Source organism: Grammomys surdaster, unplaced genomic scaffold, assembly GCF_004785775.1.
Source record: "Grammomys surdaster isolate TR1022 unplaced genomic scaffold, NIH_TR_1.0 1166, whole genome shotgun sequence".
Lineage (NCBI taxonomy): Eukaryota > Metazoa > Chordata > Mammalia > Rodentia > Muridae > Grammomys > Grammomys surdaster.
Genome location: NW_021605585.1, coordinates 864,975 through 886,940, shown reverse-complemented (window position 1 = coordinate 886,940; position 21,966 = coordinate 864,975). Strand labels below are relative to the sequence as shown.

General features: G+C 34.5%; 1 protein-coding gene across 1 annotated transcript in view; it reads left to right on the top strand.

The window, feature by feature from the left end:
* Tp63 (tumor protein p63) overlaps positions 1-21,966 on the top strand; it is a 203,997-nt gene that overhangs the window by 1,063 nt on the left and 180,968 nt on the right. The gene's annotated exons all lie outside the window — the stretch shown is intronic.

Here is a 21,966-nt window from a genome sequence, read left to right as displayed (position 1 = left end):
TTCTGTTTGATTTGTTTCAAAACAAACATCATCTTTTGACAAATATGACTTCTAAAACCTGTGATGAAACGGAATTTTGTTTGTGTTTGTAGAAAAATATTTACCTTGCACTGAGAAGGAATATTAGCGAGAGTTCACAATAGTGTGCCTCTGTCGGGGGAAGAGACTGTTTCAAATTAGAGTTTGCTATTTTTAAACTGGTAAATGAAATCTGAAGAGTGTTTCCCGTGTAAAGTTATGGGAGACATTCACACCATACAAAGCACTGTGATGTTGTTAATTTAACGGCATGAGATTTGAAGTTGGAATTTGCTACTTTGTAAGACTTATGAGAGAGGTTCTGAGTGTTGAAAACAGCAGGGTTAGAAAGGGGTTAAACTGACACTTGCCACCTGTGCCTGCTAGAGGCTCACACTAGAATCTGAGTCCTAGAGCTGGGCAGGACTAGGTTACCATAGCATTGCCTTGGATTGTGAAAGGCTATTTATTTTCATCTGTATAATTCACTCTCTTGTCGGGCTGACTCTTTCTCTTCCTGTGTGGTTTCTGATGGAGAAAACAGAAGAGGAAAGATACATGAAATGGGGAATACAGAAAGAGAAAACAGACTATAAACTCAAAGGAGAGAGACCCAGCCAGAGACAGAGATTGTTAATAACTCCCAGGTTGAAATGTGAAATATGAATAGACTCTTTACTCCTTCCTTGTTTTCTCTACAAGCAGCAGTCTTAGGAGAAACAAATGGACCCAGAATCTATCTTCTTGGATGACCTAAACATTAAATTTAGCTGGAGCTGGGGACAGGAATGACAACAAAGCTGTATGCCAAATTATTGAGTGCTCAAAAACCTTCCTTCAATTATAAAAATCGCTCATTCCATTCACCAGCTTCTGGACTCAGTTTCTAAGAACACAGCTGTGACTCAGCAGCAGCCTTTACCATGTTCCCTCTCGGGCCTTCCCTGAAGACTGCATTGGATTGACAGCAGCTTACAGATTCCAAGCTTATGGACTAGAGAGCCCCTTCCCTCTTATACACATCCTTCTGCGGGCATTTGTGGTGGTGGATGAGACACGTCTATATATATAAGTAAAAAATTTTCTTTTCATGTAGCCATGATGACTGTCAGCAGTTCTCAACACACTGACAAATCCAAAAAGTCAAAGTCTTTTTAAACGCTTTTAAGTTTTTTAAGAGTGCCTTTATTTCCGTAGTCTTACCAACTTGAGAGAAGGCACAAGAATGTGTACAGTCATGAGAGTGTGGTTTAACTCAGTCTTGGAAGGTTTATAAAAAACATTTTCTTTAGGCTAAAATATCTCCTCATTTATAATAAAAATGTAACCATAAAACATCATAGAAAGAAGGAAATATGAATACTAAGCTTCCTATTGTAAGGTGCATACGTACAAAAGTTCTTGAGAATTCTAGTGTGGTGTCTCATGCTTGTAATCCAAGCACTCAAGAGAGAAGGGAAAACATAATCAAAATGTATTGCATGAATGTTTCTTCAATAAAAAGAAAACTGTATATCAGCACAAGAACCCAGCACTGTCCTCTTTGCTGCCCAGTGGGTGAATACTGTGAGTTGATTTTTCTGAGCAGTCAACCCTGGTAGTTCTCAGTTTACAAATCTATTTTAAGAAAGACCAAATTTAATCATTCCATAATCATAGTCATCTACATACTTACACTTGTCTTTCCTGACCTTGTCTTTGAGAGCAGCTCAAAGAAGACTTTGGTTGTTATTGTTTTATTAAAGAAAGACAGGATAGGCTGATATTTTTAACTCCATGCTACGGTAATTCATGCATTTCTTTTTATATATACATATAGAATAGAGTCAATAGCATGCTATTATGGCTAATTGATGAATACTAATGCCAGTCAAAACGGGACAGTTTAAATATGCATTTCAAAGTACTATAATCTACTAAAGATTTCACCCTTTTTTTTCTTTTTTTCTACCTGAACATATTGAGATATTATGGATTTGATTGTGTTCTGAATCAATGCTAATTTATTTCAGTCTTTGCAAAAGCTCTTTGGGCATTTACATACATGGAGCTTTGCATTTGGCAATACTGGCAATATTATGAAATAAGAAAGGATGGATAAAAGTCACAAAGTCTGTCATTTCATTCCCAATCCAATTCTAAAAAAAATATTAATGCAAGAATAAATGGTACAAAATTAGTAAATAAATCAGTGGATTAATTTCCTAATAAACAAAACAATACATTTATTTGCTATTTTTAGCCAGATTAATACTCAAAACAAATGTAAAAGTTAATATCTAGACTCGAAGTCTCTGTTTGTGGTATAAATTGTGTCCTTTACATTATTTTCTCTTAGAATTAGCGTCTAGTTTAACACGCTTCATTTAACACCCTTTGAATCCATTCTGTGACACATCTGATTCTTTCTAAATATCTTTTCAAACTATAAGCCTGTGAAAAATTAAAATAAATACATAAATAAAGATTATATTTGGAAATAATGTGATAATTGAAGGAAAACATAAAAGTAGACATCATAACAATGTGACCCATTTATACAATATCTGTATTCTGTCAGCCTCTATTCAAAGGTGGTTCATGGTGCTAACACATTGTAAGAGTGTTTCTCATTTAAATTAGTTTTTAGTTTGTATGTTTGTTTTTGCTTAAAGGTAAACTTTATTAACTCTGCTTTATAAATATATCCTAAGTGGAAGGGTGGTGACAGAACACATACAAAGGAAGAAATGTGTCTTGCACAGACGTCACCATTTGGCCTCTTCCCATACTGGCCCCCTTCTTACTCTGAGACCAGGCAAACTGGCTTCCAAGGATGGCGCTGACAGTTCCTCTATCCTCTGCGGTTGTATTGGCCTCAAACAATGGGAACATCAGAAAGAGATTCCTCATACAGAAAGTGAGCTTAGGCTATACTTTCTCTGGTGGTCTTCTCCTTGAGCTTCTTACTAAAGCATGCAGGCCTTGTAAGAAGAGCTTCCTACAGGCTCATGTTTTGAAGCAACTGCTCTCTCCTTGTCTTTAATGTTTCATGTAATGAGCACTTGTAGATACTGCTAATTCCAGGGAGTCACAAAAGAGCCATTACTTCTAATTACAGTTAGAATTAAAAACACAGATTAAAAAGCTCTTTGTGTATTCTTAGGAAGACTGACTAAATAAATAACACAGAATATAATTTCTAGTGTTGGATAACGAATAGATCTGTATCTTTCAATGGGGAAATCAGATTTGGGTTTCTCTAACAATTAGGTTTATCTTGCTGACAGTCTGTAAGAAATTCAGCATGTTGCAGTTTGCTTATATTGTCCAAATTCAGTTCATATACAAAGTGAGACCTAGGATAGGAACAAAGAGATACACTTCAATTGAAGGAATATCAACTTATAATTTATCTCTATGGGCTAATATACACATCAGATTCAGTCATGAAGAAGTACTTCAGGGTCTTACCACAATGCTATTATAATTCTCACTGTTGCTTCTAGGCTTCTGGCACATTTGAATGTTCTGGGGACAGGGAAATTTATCAGCAAAGTGTATTCCATGTGTGAAAGATGTGATTTAAAGATCCACCTTTAAGATCATCTTATTGTATGAGTGTCATGAATTCTTTAAATTGTCTGTATTACAACTCCTGAAAGTTGAAACTGTGACCTATAATCTACAGTTCCCAAGGACTTTAAACTAAAAATAAGCCAGTTCGACTCTAGAATGTACCTCCTTCCTGCATGGCTCACTTCTGCTAGTTTGTGTCTAGTGTGCTAGACTATTCCTGTCCCCTGTGGGGACACATGTGTCCTCACCATGGACACAATTCAACATAGAGTAACAATCAAGGACAGTATATCTTACGTGTCATTTTCCTCCTTATCAAGTATAAATTAAGAACAAGAATCATTACAGATCTTAACCTTGTCTCATCTCTTTAGAATTAAGTACTACGGATTTTAGAGGGGATGAGTTGCCTGTCCCCAACAAAACACTAGCAAAGACAAGGTGAAAATGTATAAAGCTCTTGTTCAAATTCAAAGCTCCAGATGAAAATCATATCTACTAATGACAAGGTCATATTATTAGAGTCATATAAGCTCACACAGTTGACTGGTATCTCAGTGTATCTGATCTACTTGGAAGGTGGCAGGATGATGGCCTCTATGAGAAACTACATTCTAATCTCTAGAATATATGAGTACACTATACTATAGGCCCAAAGGGAATAAGATAGCTACTAATTAGGGATTCCAATTAGCCAGCTTTGAAAGATAGACTAATTTGGATTACCTATGTGATCAGTGTGAACATAAGAGTCTTTAAAAGTCGAAGAGTCAACATGATATAATATGAAAAATACAACATAACATAGCTAACTGATGGTTTTGAAGGTGGAAGAGAGTCATGAGGCAAGACAGATAGGCAGCTTTTGAAGGCTGAAAAAATAAGCAAACAAATTATTCCCCAGAGGGAACTGAGCCCTGCCAAAACTTTGGATTTCAGCAATTGTATAAAGCTTCTGACCCACCAAACTGTAACATGTAAAATTTGTGTTGCTTTCCATCACAAAGTTTGGGGCAACTTGTTACAACAGCTGTAAGAAATGATATTTATCCTCAAACCATAAATAAAGAAAACTATGTCTTGCTTTATTTAGTTTATTTGACTAATGTCTTTTTATGTCAGTGTTTATGCTACAGAGTCATGGAGGCAGAAGATAAATGAGATGCATTCCCAGATTTCAGGGTACCTCAAGTAGAATGGCCTTTGTGGAAACAATGCAAGAATAACAACAGAATCATGTATTTAAGGGCAGGTGAAATGGCCATCAAGGGGCAGAACTGGAAGCAGCTATCTGAGAGAAGAGCCAAATTGGAGTAGTGATTTTTGTTAACAGTGTTTGCTAATATTTCCCAAATTATTTTATGTGAAATCAGAGTTGACATTTTGACAGTACCACTAGTACTCAGAGGCCCAAATGTAGTTCATGAAACACAGGGATATATATGTTTACTTCTGCTTTTTCCAAGTATGGAGGGAAATGTCCCATTTATGACTGGTGGCTCTGATGGTTAGGCTTGGCTGGAGTCTTTAAATTGTTTAATAGGCCAAAATTATTTGACTTGCGTAATTATCAGGTCACACTTGAAGAAACAGCTCTAGCCCTTCCTGTGCTCTGAGGCTCTTCACTCATTTGAGATTTGAGATAGAGAAATTGAAGGAATTATCGAATAAATTAAAGGAATGCAAAAATTGGCATTTTTATCAAGTACTTTAGATGCCTGTCTTGTTTGCACACCACTACCTAAGGGAAAGAATCTGAAGACCCAATTCCCCCAAAAAAGCATATAGCCTAGGACAAATCTTACCAGAGCAAGACTTTATGGTCTTATTTAACTTAAAAGGCAAAAATGGAGTGACAATTGCAATCTATGATGCAGGACAAGAAAGCAACGATTCTGATTAGCTGTTTTGAAGCTCAAATTTGTCTCGACAGGGCTTCCAGCTCCTTTAAAGAGTTCACAAGGACTAGTCCTCCAGCAACAGTGATGGATGGATAAAGCACTGTAATTAAGATCAAAGGCCACCAGCTCCTGCCTGGGTAATTACGCATTTCCCAGCTTCTGAAAGTCACTTTGTTCCATTCAAAAGAGGACGAGAAACGGACACAAGTGATGTGTGCTTATTGGTTAGTCAAGGTTTTGGAAATGACAGTTATTAAATTTTTTCTTTACCTTAAGCCATAAGAATTTGAGGAATCATTTAGATGGGAAAAAATAATTAGGACTTTATTCTAATCTTTATTGGTATTATTTACCTTCTCCATTCTGACTTATCTCTCATTCTAATTATAAATATGACTTTCTGAAAATGAGATTGAAGCTAGTAAGGCTGAGAAACAAGAATCCGACAACTCACATTTTCCTGCCATTTTCAAATCTCCGTTACCTTTTCTTATTTTTGTTTCAAATGAGCAAATGTAATTTGCCAGGTTCAACAGCAAACTCCCATTCTCAAATTCCATTAACTCGTGGCGTCTCTTATAACTGAAGGCAAAATTAGTGGCATAAAAATAGTAAATCTGAGAAAGTCTTTTGAGTCAACATACAGGGAAGAGAAGCAAGTGTAATAATTTAATCAGCCACATATTTACCCAGTGGAGTTTTTATTTTTTTAACATAAGCTTATTAGATGTTTAATAGCATGGGGTGCAATAAATGATAGAACAATACAAATTTATCATGAAGGAACAGTGTGATACAGACATTAGTTTTTCAATATTACATAATATACTGCACCTCCAGTTTTTTTTGATTGCTTTTAATTAGCCTGGAGCTTCATCAATATGGTCAAGTTTTAGACCATCTTTTAACACAGCAAATATGACATCTTTTATTTTAAAATAAGCATTGGCTTTTCTTTCTTCCCATCTTATCCTTCTTCACAGATACTCATGTTTTCATGATTAAATTAAATAGTGTCATTTACTTCTTAATTACAAGATAGAGTGTACAAATAAGTTTTCAGAGAGAGGCCCTGCTTTCTTCCAGTTTTTCTAGGACATTGTTCCCATCTCTTAATAAAAAAAACAATAAGAGGCATGATTGTTTTTATAACTTGCTTTTCTTCAGACAATGAATGAAAATGTGTTATTGGATAGGATTTCTTTTTTCCAACTAAATTGTTAGCAATCACAAGACAGGTAGTAAAAATGAAGACTGAACTAGCATCTTGACTGAAGAATCTAATTGGATGAATCTTTGTGGTTGTGTGTGCTTTTCTTTTGTATCCTGGGGAGGCTATTGTGAGTTGTGTTGTGTTTTCTCATTTCCTAGGAATATGAATGAATTACTTGGTGTCAGTTGCTGCCGACATGTACACTGACTGATACTAGCCATTCTCACATGGTCAGACTGAAAACCTCCTGTGCTTCTCTGTTGTTGAGTACTACTGGTTCTACTATTTGGTAGGCTATTTTGGTGAGACGAGGTCTCACTTAAGTCTTATATATATATTCACATATATTTTACTTTAAACTCTTCAAAAGAGTAGACTAAAACCTCTTCTATTTGCCATCATTTCTCCTCTATGACCTTTGCCTAAGCTAATGATTATTTTTTTAAAGCTTGGTGATACAAACATACTTTAAATAGCTTTAAATGTCAGAATAATTTTTAATCAGATCAAGCTTTAATTTGCAAATATAAAACTGCACCCATTTCTTAATCTAAGGAAAAGAAATTATAAGAACATCTCATACCCCAAAATGTATAAATGAAACTAAGAAAATGATAAGCTCTTTGGATTTTATAGAAAGGTTTTTTTGGATTTTTTTTGCTTTTTTTTTTTTAATCTGGGTTGTTAACTACATTTTCAAGGAAATTTGTAAATAATGAACATTTAAATAAACTGATAAACCCTGTGAAGTTAGAAGAAACAGAACAAAGGAAACAAGATACCATGAACACCTCAATTTCATTACCAAGTACAAAGGTATTTAATAATGTTTAGTAAGTATGTATTAAGTGCTAGATTCATAAAATATGAAGAAGATTTCAAGGGTTTAGAATCTCATTAGTTATTGATTAGAAACATTGTGAGTACTTTCTAACTGGTTGATAACTTTATATCTCTAATTTCAGACCCTGTATCAGGATCCTTCCTATCAATGCACCTTATGCTTTTATTGTTATTATTTTATAACATTATAACTGGTTTAATTTACTATATATTTAGATTTTACTTACTATGTAACCTGCCCAGGGTAGACCAATTGGACATGCATATGTACTCTTCAGATCTCTACTACCTTTTATTTTGTATGGATAGTGTCCGTCCCTAACTTTTCCTCTAGACTTTACTCACCCAAGACCTGATAGAGTCTTAGGATTGTCTGTTTACTTAAAGTTTGGAAGTGTTTTTCCAGTTTGCTGGTAATGTGTGAGGAATAGGTATAGTGTAGAAATGAGAGCTCTTGGAGCTGGAGACGCAGGAGAGTTGTTTTTTAAAAGTATTTCAGGGTGGTCATCAAAAGGAGGACACTGTAGTACCAAAGAGTTGGAGGAATCCACTGTGAACAGGGAAAGAGGCTGAGTAGGAATGACTTGTCTACATAAACTTTAGACAGATACCCTAAAATCTAATAATTGTCCTAAATTTTGAGAGAAGAAGAACCTTTAAAATTGTTTTGCATGATGCTAGGGATTGAAACCAGGGCCTAAAATCTAATACCTGTTTTAACTTTTAAAAGGAGATGAACTTTTAAAATTGTTTTGCACGGTGCTAGGGATTGAAACCAGGGCCTTATGCATGTTGGGTAAGCACTCTAACACTAAGCTAGAGGACATGACCCTCAGCCCTAGAGAATATGAATTTTAAGGAATAATTTTTACTCAATATAGTACCACCGAGGCAAAATTGAGGGAAATTATTTCTGCCCAGAGAATAAAAGTTTTCATCTGAATAACGGAGACCTCCCACACAAGGCTTCAGTTTTCAAAGCCAGGACTTACTCTGTTTGGAAACACGGGGCTGATTATTTCTGAGGCTCTCCTTTTAAATTGATTTTTAATACAGTAATTTTGATCCCTGTCAATCCCCAAATCCTCTCTGCTAACTTCAGCTTTTGAAATTTGCTGAGTTTTACATACTGTAAACCCTATCAGATTAATTTCACTCCCCCCATTTTCTCCTTATCAATATACTGGTTTTCCTCAGGATAATAATTTAACCAAGCTTAACAATCAGAACAGGTTTGTTCCAGAAAAAAATTTATGTTTTCTGGATCCACATAAGTCACAGTCGCTTACTGAAGCTCATGGTAAAATAAAAACCTTTATAAAGCATTTTTCTTTGTTGGGGCCTTTTTCCCTTTTCACAGAGGCTTCTTCCAAATGTTTGGAACCACATTTTCCTTCTGATAACTTCCCCACAATACTTTTAACAGTTCTACTGCTTCTTCAGTTCCAAAAGATCTTATCCCTACTCCATGCCTATTGCCATAAGATCCAGCTGTTAGCAGCAAACTGGAAAAACACTTCCATCTTTAATAAAACAGACAAGGCTGGGACTCCTCCCCAGGTGATGGATGACTAAGGACTAGAGGTAAAGTTAGGCAAGCATTCATTCAAGTAAAATAATGACAGTATGCCTTGCAGTAAGAGAACCTGTTGCCCTGAGACTTGAGATCCTTATGCTGGAGATTAACATACAGCCAGGCTGATATGAGCCTTTTAGAGACAAAACTGTATTCCTTTCTAACAGTTTTGCATATACACTGAACACAAGTGTTGTTATGGAAGTGAAATCTTAATTTCTTTTTTATTTGAATTTCATTCATGGACAAGGAGGTTGAACATTTCATCATGAACTTGTTATAGTCCATTTTTATTTCATCTTTCACGATGTGTTGTAGCATTAGTCTGTGTTGGGTGCATTATCTAATTCCTTGTTACTTGGTTGTTTTAATTCTTTGAATGTGCGAGATATTAATCTTCTGGTAGATATATAGATACCCAAGATTTCCTTACTCTTCACTAGATTAACTACTTTCTGTGATAAGCTTTAGATTTTCTGAAATCCCATTTATCAATTTCTGCCATCCTTTTCTAAGCAATGAGAATTCTATTTAAAAAGTTTCTACATATGCCTATATAATCAAGTACTTTCTCTTCTTTTTCCAGTAATAGTTTTTGAATGTTAGATTTTTATATTGAAGTTTTTGATCAAATTGGAGTTGGGTCTTATACAGGGTGGAAGACAGTAGTTTTATGCTTGTACCTATAGATATCTACTTTTTACAGTATATTTATTATGCTATCTTCTCTCTGATATGTATTTTCAACATCTGGGATAGTTCATCTAGATTGTCAACTTGACAAAGTCTAGAGTCACTTAGGAGACAAACTTCTGGGAATGTCTATGAAGAATTTTCCAAATTAGGTAAGCTGAGGTGGGGAGACCCATGCTAAATGTGGGTGATACAACACCAGAGGCTGATTTCCTGGACTGGAAATAAAGAAGAAAGGGAGCTGAGCACCAGAGTTCATCTTTCTCTTTCTCTTTTTTCTCTTGATTTAAATACAATGTGATGAGCCATGTCATATGCTACCATTCCTTCCTGCCACACCCAACTAGACCAGGAGTTCAAAGAAGTCTCTCTTTGTTTAAGTTGCTTTGGCTGAGATTTTACCACAGCATCACGAATGTTACAGCATCTTTTTATATACAGCAGCTAGAGATGAATGGATTCTTACTAAGATTCTTTGTTCTGTCCTATTGATCTGTTGTCTGCTTTGTGCCAGTTCCATGCTGTTTTGTTTATATGATTCAGTAGTATAATTTGTAATCAGGTATGATGGTTCTACCTCTAGCATCCTCTTTGCTCAGATTTGCATTGGGTATCTGGAGTCTTCTGAGCTTCCATATGAATTTTAAGTTTTCCTTTTCCATTTTGTTAAAAATGCAAATTTTACAGGGAATACATTGAATCTCTATACAATATTAAATTATATAGTGATTGAACTTGAGGTATCCCTCTACCTTCTACAGTTTTGTTCAACATCTTCAGTGTATTTAAGTTTTCATCGTAGATATCTTAGGGTTTTATTGCTGTGAAGAGGCACCATACCAAGGCAACTCTTATAAAGGAAAATATTCCCTTGCGAATGACTTACAGTTTCATAGATTTAGTCCAGTATCAGGAAGCATGGCAGCAAGCGGGCAGACATTGCGCTGGAGGAGCCAAGAGGTCTTCATCTTGATCTGAAGGCATCCAGAGAGAGACTGGATTCATTTCACACTGGGAATAGCTTGAGCATTTAAGACCTCAAAGTCTTACCTCCGCAGGGACAAACTTCCTCTAACAAGGCTACACCTCCTCCAATAAGACCACACCTCCTAATAGTGCCACTTTCTACAGGCCAAGCACTCAAACACATGAGTCTATGAGATCCATACCTATTCAGACCACCACAGTAGAGTTCTTTAATGTTCTTGGTTAGTATTATTCCCAAGGTAATTTTCTTTGGGTGAAAATTAAGAATGAGATTATATTTCTGACTTCTTTCTTCACATAGTTGTTATTGGTGTGCAGACTTGCATGTGACTTTAGTATTAAGTCACTATGCCACAGACGTTTATCAGATTTGCAAGTTTTCTATTTTGAGGAGCATCTCTTATTTATAAAATCTTATCAATTTCAAATAAGGATACTTTGTCTCCTTTCTTTTCCAGTTGTAACCCTCTTATTTCTTCTCAGGGTGTCTTGCTTTAGCTAAGACTTCAAGGACCATACTGATTACAAGTAGAGGAAGTAGACAACCTGACTTATTCTAGATTTTAATGAAAATATTCTGAGCTTTCCACCACTTATTATAATTTTGATGAAAGTTGTGTTGTATAAAGTCTTTAGGTTGGTGCTCTTTCCATGAAAGTATATTAGTTATGTCAATAACCTTTCCTAAAGTAGTCTTTTAGTCCACTTGAGTGACAGATTACATTTATTGACTTACATAATTTGAACTATACTGGCATCATTAGAATGAAGAATGAACATTGGGTGAATTATCTTTTTTATGTGTTGTTGAGTTCAATTTAAAAGTCTTTTTATTAAGATTTTTTGCATTTATATTCATAAAACAAATTAATTGGTAATTTTCATCTGTGGTGTGACTATCTGCTTTTGACACTGAGGCTTCACAAAAGGAGGTCAGTAGTGTTCCATTGCCTTTATTTTATGGAATAGTTGCTTCCTCTTTACATGTTTGGGAGAATTAAGTAATAATTACATCTGGGCCTAGGCCTTTATAGTTGCCAGACTATCACTGCTTCAAGCAATTTGCATGTTTTTAGATCTGTTTAAGTTGTTTATCTCATGTTGGTTTAATTTTGATGTGCATCTAGAAATTCAACCATTTCTTTTGGATTTCCAGTTTAATGGAATCAAAGATTTTAAAGTATGTCCTAATGATTTTCTGAATTCCACTGGTATGAATTTTAATGTTTTTCCTTCTGCCACTAATTTGGTTGAGACTTCCCTTTCTGGGAGTTTGGCTAAGGGCTTGTAAGTCTTTTCAGAACAACAACGGCAACAACAAAACAGTTCTTTGTTTTGTTGATGGTTTGTATTGTTTTGTTGCTGTTGTTTGTTTGTTTCTATTTCATCAATTTTTGTCCTGATCATAATTACTTCTTTCTGTCTACTGATTGAGGTTTTGGTTTGTTTTTGTTTTCCCAATGCCTTAGAGTATGTAGCTATTATTTGAGATAGTTCAGAATTTTTAGTAAAGGAGATTATGGCTGTAAACACAGTTCTATTTTCACCCTCATTGTATTTCATGTTTTGGTTTGTTGCGTTTTCATTTTCATTGAACTCTAGGAATCTGTATTTATTTACTCCTTTATTTCTCTGACCATGTCAACACTAAGTGGCATCTTGTCGAGTCCCCATAATGTCCTATATATTATATACTTTCTCTTGTTGTTGATTTATAATTTTATTGAACTGTGGTCATCTAGAACACAAGAAATTATTTCAGTTTTTCTGTATTTAAGGTTTATTCTGTACATGGTTATATGATCTGTTTTACAAAATGTCAAATGTGTTGCTGAGAAGAATGTGTTTCTTGTGTGTTTGGATGAAATCTTCTATAGGTGTCCGATAGGTCCATTTGATATATATTATAATTTAACTCAAATGTGCCCCTATTTTTCTTGTGTTTATAATTTAATTTGTTGTTGTTGTTGTTGTTAGCAGTGGTTAAGAATCAGGGCACTGAGGCCAGCCAATACTGTTATGGTGAATTAATCTGTGTCTTTATGTGTAACCATGGTTATTTTAGCAAGAAGATACACTCATGTTCAGTGCTTATATGTTTAAAATATCTTCTTGCTGTATTTTTTCCTTAATAAGGATCTCCACTAACTTTGGCACAAAGTTCATCAGATTCTAGAAGATGTCTGCTGAAGATGTCGTTCCATGTGCTTGGGATACCATTTGTATTCTTTTACTCTCAGCTTGTATCTATCTTTGATGTTGTGGTGTGTTTTTTAGAGAAAATACATGGATGTACTCTGTTTTTTAATCTGATCTGCTGGTCTATGTCTATTGGTTGGTATGTTGAGATAATTAATATTCAGGGTTAATAAAGAAACATATGTATTAGTTTCTATTATTTTCCTGATTGTATAGTGTTTGATATTTTCTTATTCTTTTTCTTAACTGCTCTTCTAATATGACTTATTAGTTCATGTATTCTTAGTGTGGTTATCAATTACTGAAGGTTTCCTTCCTTACGGATTGTCTTTTGAGCTCTCTTAGTAATGACAAAATTTTTCCAACATCTTTTTAGCATGGAAAAATATCTTGCTTCTTTAATTATGACAGGCAGTTTTTCTGTATATAGTGGTGTAAATTGGTAATTACTATCTTTCAGAGTATGAAATATAACTTCTCAAGTCCTGATAGCTTTTAATGTTTCTGCTAAGATATCAACTATTATTCTGATGGAATTGCCTTTGTGCGTGACTTGATGTTATTCCTGTAACTCTCAATATGCTTTTGTTCTGTATATTTGGTAATTTTATTTATAATATGATATGAGGAAATTTTTTCTGGTCCTAACTATTTAGTTGTATTGGAATAACTTTATTATTTTTCTACTATTAATCCCTCTAGCATCCTTTCACTTCATGACATATTGTTTCACATCACATTAAAATAACAAATGTAAAAAGTAAGAAAGATAGGACTTTATTTACATTTGTTTCTTCTTAACAATAGAAATACATGTTATGAAATGAAGTTTAACATGGGAGTGGGAAAGGTGAATGAATCTGTTTTTGAGATTAGAGATGGTGTCTTGGTGTTTATTTTTTTGTATAGTTAGGTTGCCATATCGAAATAAGTAACAGGAGTGTAGTAGAAATTTTGGACACTGAAGGAAGCTTGAGTTTGAAATGGGTTCTCCAGTCACAAGAGAGTGCCATAGTTGTCACTGCCCAAATGATGCTATTCAGTTTCAACCAAGGATAATCTTGAAACGAAACTGCCAGGCTAAATAACTAATGTGACTTTTGACAGAATCATCTCGTAGATTCCTTTGTCGAATAGAGGAAGCTTGTAAGTAAGAGTCTGTGTGATGCTATCTCACCTTCAAGAACTCAAAGAGCTCTAACAAATAGAGTCCAATTTTTTTGCCAGCCTTCCAGTGGATAGATTCTCAAACACAATGGTGATGACTCTGACCCAGACACCAACATCAATGTTTGAGTATTACAATTTAAGATGTTAGACTGATAATGGCTGTCCTGTCATTCCAGTCTTTTCTTTATTGAGTCGTGGTTTAAAACTGTAGGCATCACTGGAATGCCAGACATTTCTAAGATTGTAAAAATCTGTGCAAAGAAAATACTTATTTTTACATTTCTGATTTTGATGATGAACAGTTCATCAAAGTTATTAATAAAACCCATACATTAGTAACTTTAGGCTGGACAGAAAAATGATGAGTATATGATTTGTTCTTAAGGACATGGCCAGGTGTCTCTCAAGAATTCTAACACCTTTTATTTCATTTACTTCATCTCTTAAGCTAGCCAGACATTGTGTATTATGATGCCTATCTATGAAAGCCTTTTAAAAGAGACAAAATATAATTTCAAATACTGCTGGTTAAATTTGGAACACAATGTAAAAACGGCTGACAGCTATGTAATTTGATCTTCCTTATTGATCTAACTATAGCTGATGTGAAGCAGGATATAGCCATGTATAGCATACAAATTGGGACTACAGTTAGAGAACCTATAATCTGAATCTACAGCCTTAGTATTTCTCTACCTTGACTGGTTATCAATACCATTTCCAACAACTCAACTAGCTCTTCCTTCCTTTTGATGGACTAACATATTTGACAGACTTGACTCTAGATATGAACTGTTGTCATTCTTTCTCTTTGATGTCTTAGTCAGATCCACAAGGTGTCATTTATAGAGGACTATTGGTCTTATTGTTGGTTCCAAGTCACTGTGATTATATATATCATCATGATGAGTTCTCTTCTAAAAATCATCATTAAGTTATAGCCCACAAAACTGTTTAATTTAGACTGATGTAATCAGAACAATATAGTTCTTTTCTTTAAAGTCATGTCACTGTCCATCACCCTACTTTTCAATCAAGATACCCAAGCTTTCTGCGAGTCTCTGTTGATCCTACATGAAACTACACCTTTTGTGGTTCTATGGCAGCCAGACTTTTGTAAGCTCTAATAGTGAAGCAAAAACTCTTTGCATGTTTGATATTTTTAAAAGTTTTTTGGTTTGTCCAAGCATGTTTAGTTTCTTGTTTGTTGTTTTAAAATCTTTTTGTCATTGTTGCTCTAAAATCTTTATATTTTTTATGGGACTAGATATCTATAACTTATTATTTGTCATTTTGGCACTAGAACATTTTGTTAGGGAGAAGCATCTCAAGCTTTTCCTGTAGGTTTTTTTTTTTTTTTTTTTTTTTTTTTGTGCTTGAGAGAGAAATTCTTGAATTTCAATGATTCTTCCAGTAGGGTGGAAGTGATTGAAGACTCAAATAAGTAGCTCCTCACCTGTATGTTTCTGCTATTCATAGTAAATTCTATGCATTTAGACACATATTGATTTGTAAGACAATTTTGTTCCTATTAGATAAAACTGGGAAACTGTGTCTTATTTGCTAGTAATATATTTTAAGTATAAAACTTAGGGTTAACTCCTAAACTACAGGAAACAAATACCTAGCTAGGAAAAAAATGTTAATATGTTAATATCATATTTCTTTATAGTCATTATTCCAAACACTCAAAATAACAAGCAATGAGGCAAAGTGAAAAATACAGATTACTAAACTGAAATGGATGTGTAAGAGAATAGTGTATTTTCTTCTATGTGCTATAATTCAATAAATTAGGTTTAATTTTAGCTTAAATATTTTGTTCTCTGGCTTTGCTATTAGAGTGCTAACAATTTTATCTCACTATGTCAAAAATTCAATAAAAGATAGAAGCTATAAAAACTTTTAGTAGATTTTTAAAAATCTATGCACGAATTCATTCTAAAAACTGCTTTTCAGTTGCATATTTGTAGAAGAGATATATCATTGATTATCTTGAGCTTCTTGGGTATTCCAATGTCACAGAAGATATTTTTGAAAAATCTCTTAGTGTCAATAAAACAAGCTAAACAAATGATCAGCAGACTAAACTGAAAGATCTGATGTGCCACAGTCTTTCCTGTATCTACTGTTGACTTAGAAATTTAGCTATTTCCTGTAAACCAAAATACTCTTCCCTGGGCTTTCAACATAGCATCTCTGGGTTCAATTCTTCCCTCCCAAACCAGACCATTCTCCTTCCCATTGTCATGCCCTCAGTAAGTTCCATGTTCACCTTTCTGAGCTGGAAGGGATTTTAATCTGAGAGTCAGTGTGAGGAAGCCAGACTTTAGCTTTCGGATTTTATTTGGATTGCTTGGGTAGGTGGATCACATACCCTTTCTTGTAGTTCTTAAAGCTATAATAATCCAACAGTTTCTTCTGTACTGATTTCAGTGCTTGCCTAGGAGCAGGAGACAATTCCATAATTAAGGACCCACAGGTTTGGGATACTAAAAATAATGTTTCTGATTCCCTTTTAAGTTCTTTTAGTGTATTGGAACAAAGTTCAAATGGACACAGAATACAAATCTTTGAAAGTCATTTAGAGAAGGTGACAATTTAGCCAAGGTTGTTCTCTGTCTTATGAAATGAAACAAGTAGAAAAAAATCATCAGCTTTTCTTAGACCCAGTAACTAGTGAGTCTATATTTGAAGTACTTATTCTTTGGTGACAAAGACAGTGCCTCTGACTAATGTTTGCAAATATCAGTATCTCTGTTTGAAAGCTTTGTTTGAGCTCAGTTTCACAGTAACCCTAGTTAAATATGGTAATAGAGTCCAGAAGGTGTGCAGACCTGCTATGAACGACAGAGTTCATGCTACCTGCATCCTGGTTCATCAGTAAGGGAAGTGATGCAGGACATCCCAGAGGAGTAGATTTAGAGAAATACAATACTAACGCATCTTAGAGGCCACAATCTGAACTTCTAATGTTGATGTTATCCTCTGAAGTCCTCAGAGCTCAGTTGTATTAGAGCGAGCAAAGTGTCTGTACCAGGCCTGGGTGTTTTATTTCATTCTTTCTTTTACCCATAAATTATTTCAAAAATAAGATCCCTGTATTTTTCAAACACAATATTAGGTTCTTTGGCTATAGAAGCAAACATTCATTATTATCTCTTGAATATCTTCCTTGTTTATAGCTCAACTCATCTTCAGAACAGTTTAATGACCTAAAACAAAAATTCAATTAAATGAGAGGTTAAGTCACAAGTCTAACCCTCTATATAGCTTTGAACTTCAAACTTACTTAGACCTAACTGACTTCTAAGACCTTCTTCTTTACCTTCTCTACCTAACCATAATATCTGGCCTTAAAAGACACAGGGATGGAGGGCATGTAAACAACAACCATAACCCAGCATTCACAAGTGTTACTCATACATCATTTGTTGAAGGATGATGTTATTAATAGACAGTTTTAAAGTTGGATTTATGAAGTACACAATTCTGATTGTTCTTTTACCTTTTATTTCTTCTCAACCTTTTTCTTTCTTTCTTTCTTTCTTTCTTTCTTTCTTTCTTTCTTTCTTTTTTCTTTCTTTCTTTCTTTCTTTTTTCTTTCTTCCTTTCTTTTTCTTTCCCCCTTTCCTATCTCTCTCCCTCTCCAAGACTAGTTTTGAAGATAAAAATCATTGACCAATAATGAAAAGTTCTGATCCTACATCTTACTGAAAATGGCACTTTTCAATGTAAATTTTCTCCTCTCATGTTCAAGTTTTAATATAATAAGATAATAACATTTATTCCTCATTCTTAGTTGATGAAATATTTTGATAATTCCAGGTTATTTAGTTCTTATTTAAACATTTTACATAAACATATACCAATATTTCATGTCTTTCTATAGTGAATACAATATTCATACTTATTTTTCCAATGGCTAAAGAAACTTTAACCATTTACATGTGTATATAGCTTAAGAATATATATTTTCTAGAGCAAACAGGTGATAGCTGGTAGAGACACAGGTGAACTGGTGCTAGGATATGCCTGCTCTTGGCAGCTTAGCATTACAGTTCGAGGAATTTGGCAAATCAGTTATGAAATATAGTCATTATTATAAAAATAAACTATATTTGACTTCAAATAAGAAAAACATAGGTATCTATAATCAAAACTTTTGTACTCTGCATTCATGATCTAAAATAGGCCATGGTTGGGATATTTATAAGCTACATGTTTGCACGTGATACAATTTAGAGATCTTTAGCCTAGGGATGAAGTTGTTGAATGTGTGTCAACAGACTGCCAGAAAAGGAGACAGGATACGTGTTGATCTGTAAGAGCTACCTGCAAAGCTTGACTTAGTTGAGTGTTATTATCTTCATTTTACGCTTAGGAGGCTGATTTTGTACTAATCAGGTTCCAGCTTTGTGTATATTGTGTAAACTCCCAAGTGGGCTACAGTCTCAGTAGGATGAGGTGAACGTCATGCTTGCAGCCACTGTAATTTGGGGGTTTTTGCAACTGATGGGCTTTCCTGAGGACTAAGTCCACATGCTGAGGATGGTGGAGAAGGAAGCTGAGGAGAACTCGGGCTCTTGGTCATGCTGTTGAATTAACTAAATCTAGAATCACACTTCAGGCGTTTTGTCATGTGAAAGAGATATTTTAAAGCCACATTTAATTGGGGTGTCTATTTCTTGTACCTAAAGGTAACCTGACTAATACACCAATTACCCTTTTTATAGATAAAAGTCAGATAATTTCTACAGCCAGGACAGTTAGGAAAGTTCACATAAGGTCTTATTAGCACTTCTATTTTCAAAGCTGGTCTTTTATTTTTAATCTTAAGTACAACTTTGAATTAATTATAGCTTCCAGTATATGAAAGTGTTATTTGAACCTAGGTCCTTTATGTGAAATGTAACCAGAAAGGAACTGTTTAAAGAGTATGAACAGTCTGACTGTATGTTCATATAATTATGGGCACTGATGACCATGTTGAATACTTAATATAGAACATAAAGTAAATAGAATTCTTTTCAGCAGAGGAAGTTACATTAAAATTCAGCCTTGCAAATATGTACAGAGTCCATTAATTTTGGAGGTTAATACCATATTTATGAAATATATCATCAGTAAGTATATATCTAGTTAGAAACAGATGAGTCACATTTAATTAAACATTATCACTATAATTCCTTGGAAATTCTAGAAGTTATAGAAGCAATGCAAAATGCCTTAATATGTTATTATCATACGTTTCTTTAATACAAAAACACCATATGGTTGAATAGGAAAGAAGGAGTCATGGACTGCAACTCTACAAGCCTCAAGATTGTTATAGGATGCTCACAGCAACTAGGACCAAAACAATGACTGTGGGTGTCATTCTTGTGGAACTGAGAACTATGGGGAAGATTATTGCTTCAAATATGAGGTTGTACATTCTAGCAAATCTCACAACATTTGAAGTGTTCAAAGTCGACATCTGTCCTGAACTACTTAAGTACTATTCTAATGATAGGAGACAGGAATATATATATATATATATGTGTGTGTGTGTGTGTGTGTGTGTGTGTGTGTGTGTGTGTAAGAGATGGAAATATATATCACTGAACAACATTCATACATATAAATATATATGAATATACATGTAACAACAATTAATGAAAAAGATGCCATTAATTTGAAAGACAGCAGGAAGGGGTATATAGGTTGCCTTGGAAGGAGGAAATGGAGGGAAAAATGAAGTAACTATATTATAATTCAAATATATATATATATATATATAAAATATATATAAAAAATATGAATGTTGTTCAGTGATTAAGTAAACTATAACAATAGCATGATATTGGCTGAGGTATTGGTGCATTTGCCTGATGAGATGCTAGCTCACAGATGAAGAGCTTCTTGGTAGAACTGAAAGACGAATTGTCCTAAGATAATGAAACCTAGATGACTCTTCCCAATGACATGAGTATGGTGCCATCTTTGGTTCCCTGTCTGTGTAAAGTGTTTTCATGCATCCGTACCTTCAAAATTATGTACAATTGCAGAGATGGGCATTTAATATTTTTAAAGGACAATAGAGGAATATATGTTTGTGACCATATGCAAGTCATCTAATATTGGACTCAATTATTTTAGAAGCTGTTTTACACTTTACAGAGCTTCTATATCTTAAAAATTGGGCAATCCAGGGGTGAGTTTCAAGATTGCTTCCAACATTCTGGCTAAGTTCCCTATGCTGGGAGAAAGGAAGCTGGGATACACACAGCTTAACACAAACTCTAAAGTTACCTCAAAGATGAGAACATTGGAACACAGGAGCATCACTGCAGGGTGCTAAATTTCCTTGGCTATCTTTAACATGGTGAGTACCAACTCCTCCTGTGGAGATTCTCAAAGGCGAGCTTTAAACTTTAATGAGTAGCTGTAGCATGGGCCTCACTCTAGAACCAGAGTCAGCAAACTATGGCCTGTGGGTTGAAGCTAGACAGACACCTGGTGTTTTGGTAATTAAAGCTTTATTAGAGCATACTCATGCCCGTTCATTTATGGATTGTCTACAGAGGCTTTGGCACTGCAAAGGCAGAGCAGGGAGAAGCAAAAGGGGTGTATGTAAAGAAGAATCCAAAATAGTTTCTTTCTGGCTCTTTAGAGAAAAGAAAGCAAACATGCTGGCCTCTGCTCAATCACAAGGTCCAGGTATTTCTTGGGTCTCAGCTGAATGCTTGGGTATATTAAACTTTTCCACTCTGGCTGCATTGAAACTTCATGGTCTCCCAGAGCTATGGAATCTTGTCTCTGTTTTCTCAAGTCTGGGATATATGCTTATTATTTGCTTCTAATAGTTTTTTCTTGAGTTCAGCAAGTTCAGCTCTTACTAAGACACTTGACTTGAATCAGTTTAGCCATAGAACAAACTCTGGCTATTGTGACCCACTGTATATGGGTGCTGGAAACCAAAATCTGGTCCTGAAAGAGCAACACATGCTCTTAACTACTGAGCATCTTTTCAGCCTTGAGTTTTAAAAGCTAACATGAAAAATAGATATTATTGTCAAATATTCATTTAGTACCTACCAGTAATTGATTACATTCTGAGCTATAAAAACACTTAGTACACTTGCAATTTTGAAATCATAAAAATTATGTTCTTTGACAAAATGCGATATATTATAAAGCAGAATAATGTGATTTTTAAAGCTCCACAAATATTTGGAATTCAGCAACAATTTTATAAATAACTTATGGGTGAGCAAAGAAATCATAAAAGAAAATACATTGAGCCAACAGAAGATGAAAGGGAACAGACATTTGAGGATGTAGCATGTACATTAATAAGGAGAAGGTCATGTTAAATATCTGTACAAGAAAATAAGGAAGGCTTAATAAATGTTGTAAATTCTGACATTAAAATACTGCTAAGAGCAAATTAAGGACTCAATCAGCAAAATAAGAAAAATTAAATGATAAGGAAAATTAATGTTAGAAAAATTAAACAACAACCAGTGTCTGAGTTTTTCAGTAGAATTAAGAAAATTGATTAAGCCTCTAGCAAGATTAATTAAGGGAGAAAAATTATAAAAAGCGAGCATCAGGGTAAGAGTGAATCTACTATGAGCTCCACATAATACTGGCATAAAACATAGGAGCAAAATGATAATTCTGTGACATCATGAAAACCTTCATATCATGAAAACAAACAATGTACATAGAAGGGCAAATTCATGAAAAAGTAACTTATAAAATATAACTTGACAAAAGTTACACAGAGAAATTTTAAAAAATGAATTACTAAATATATTAAA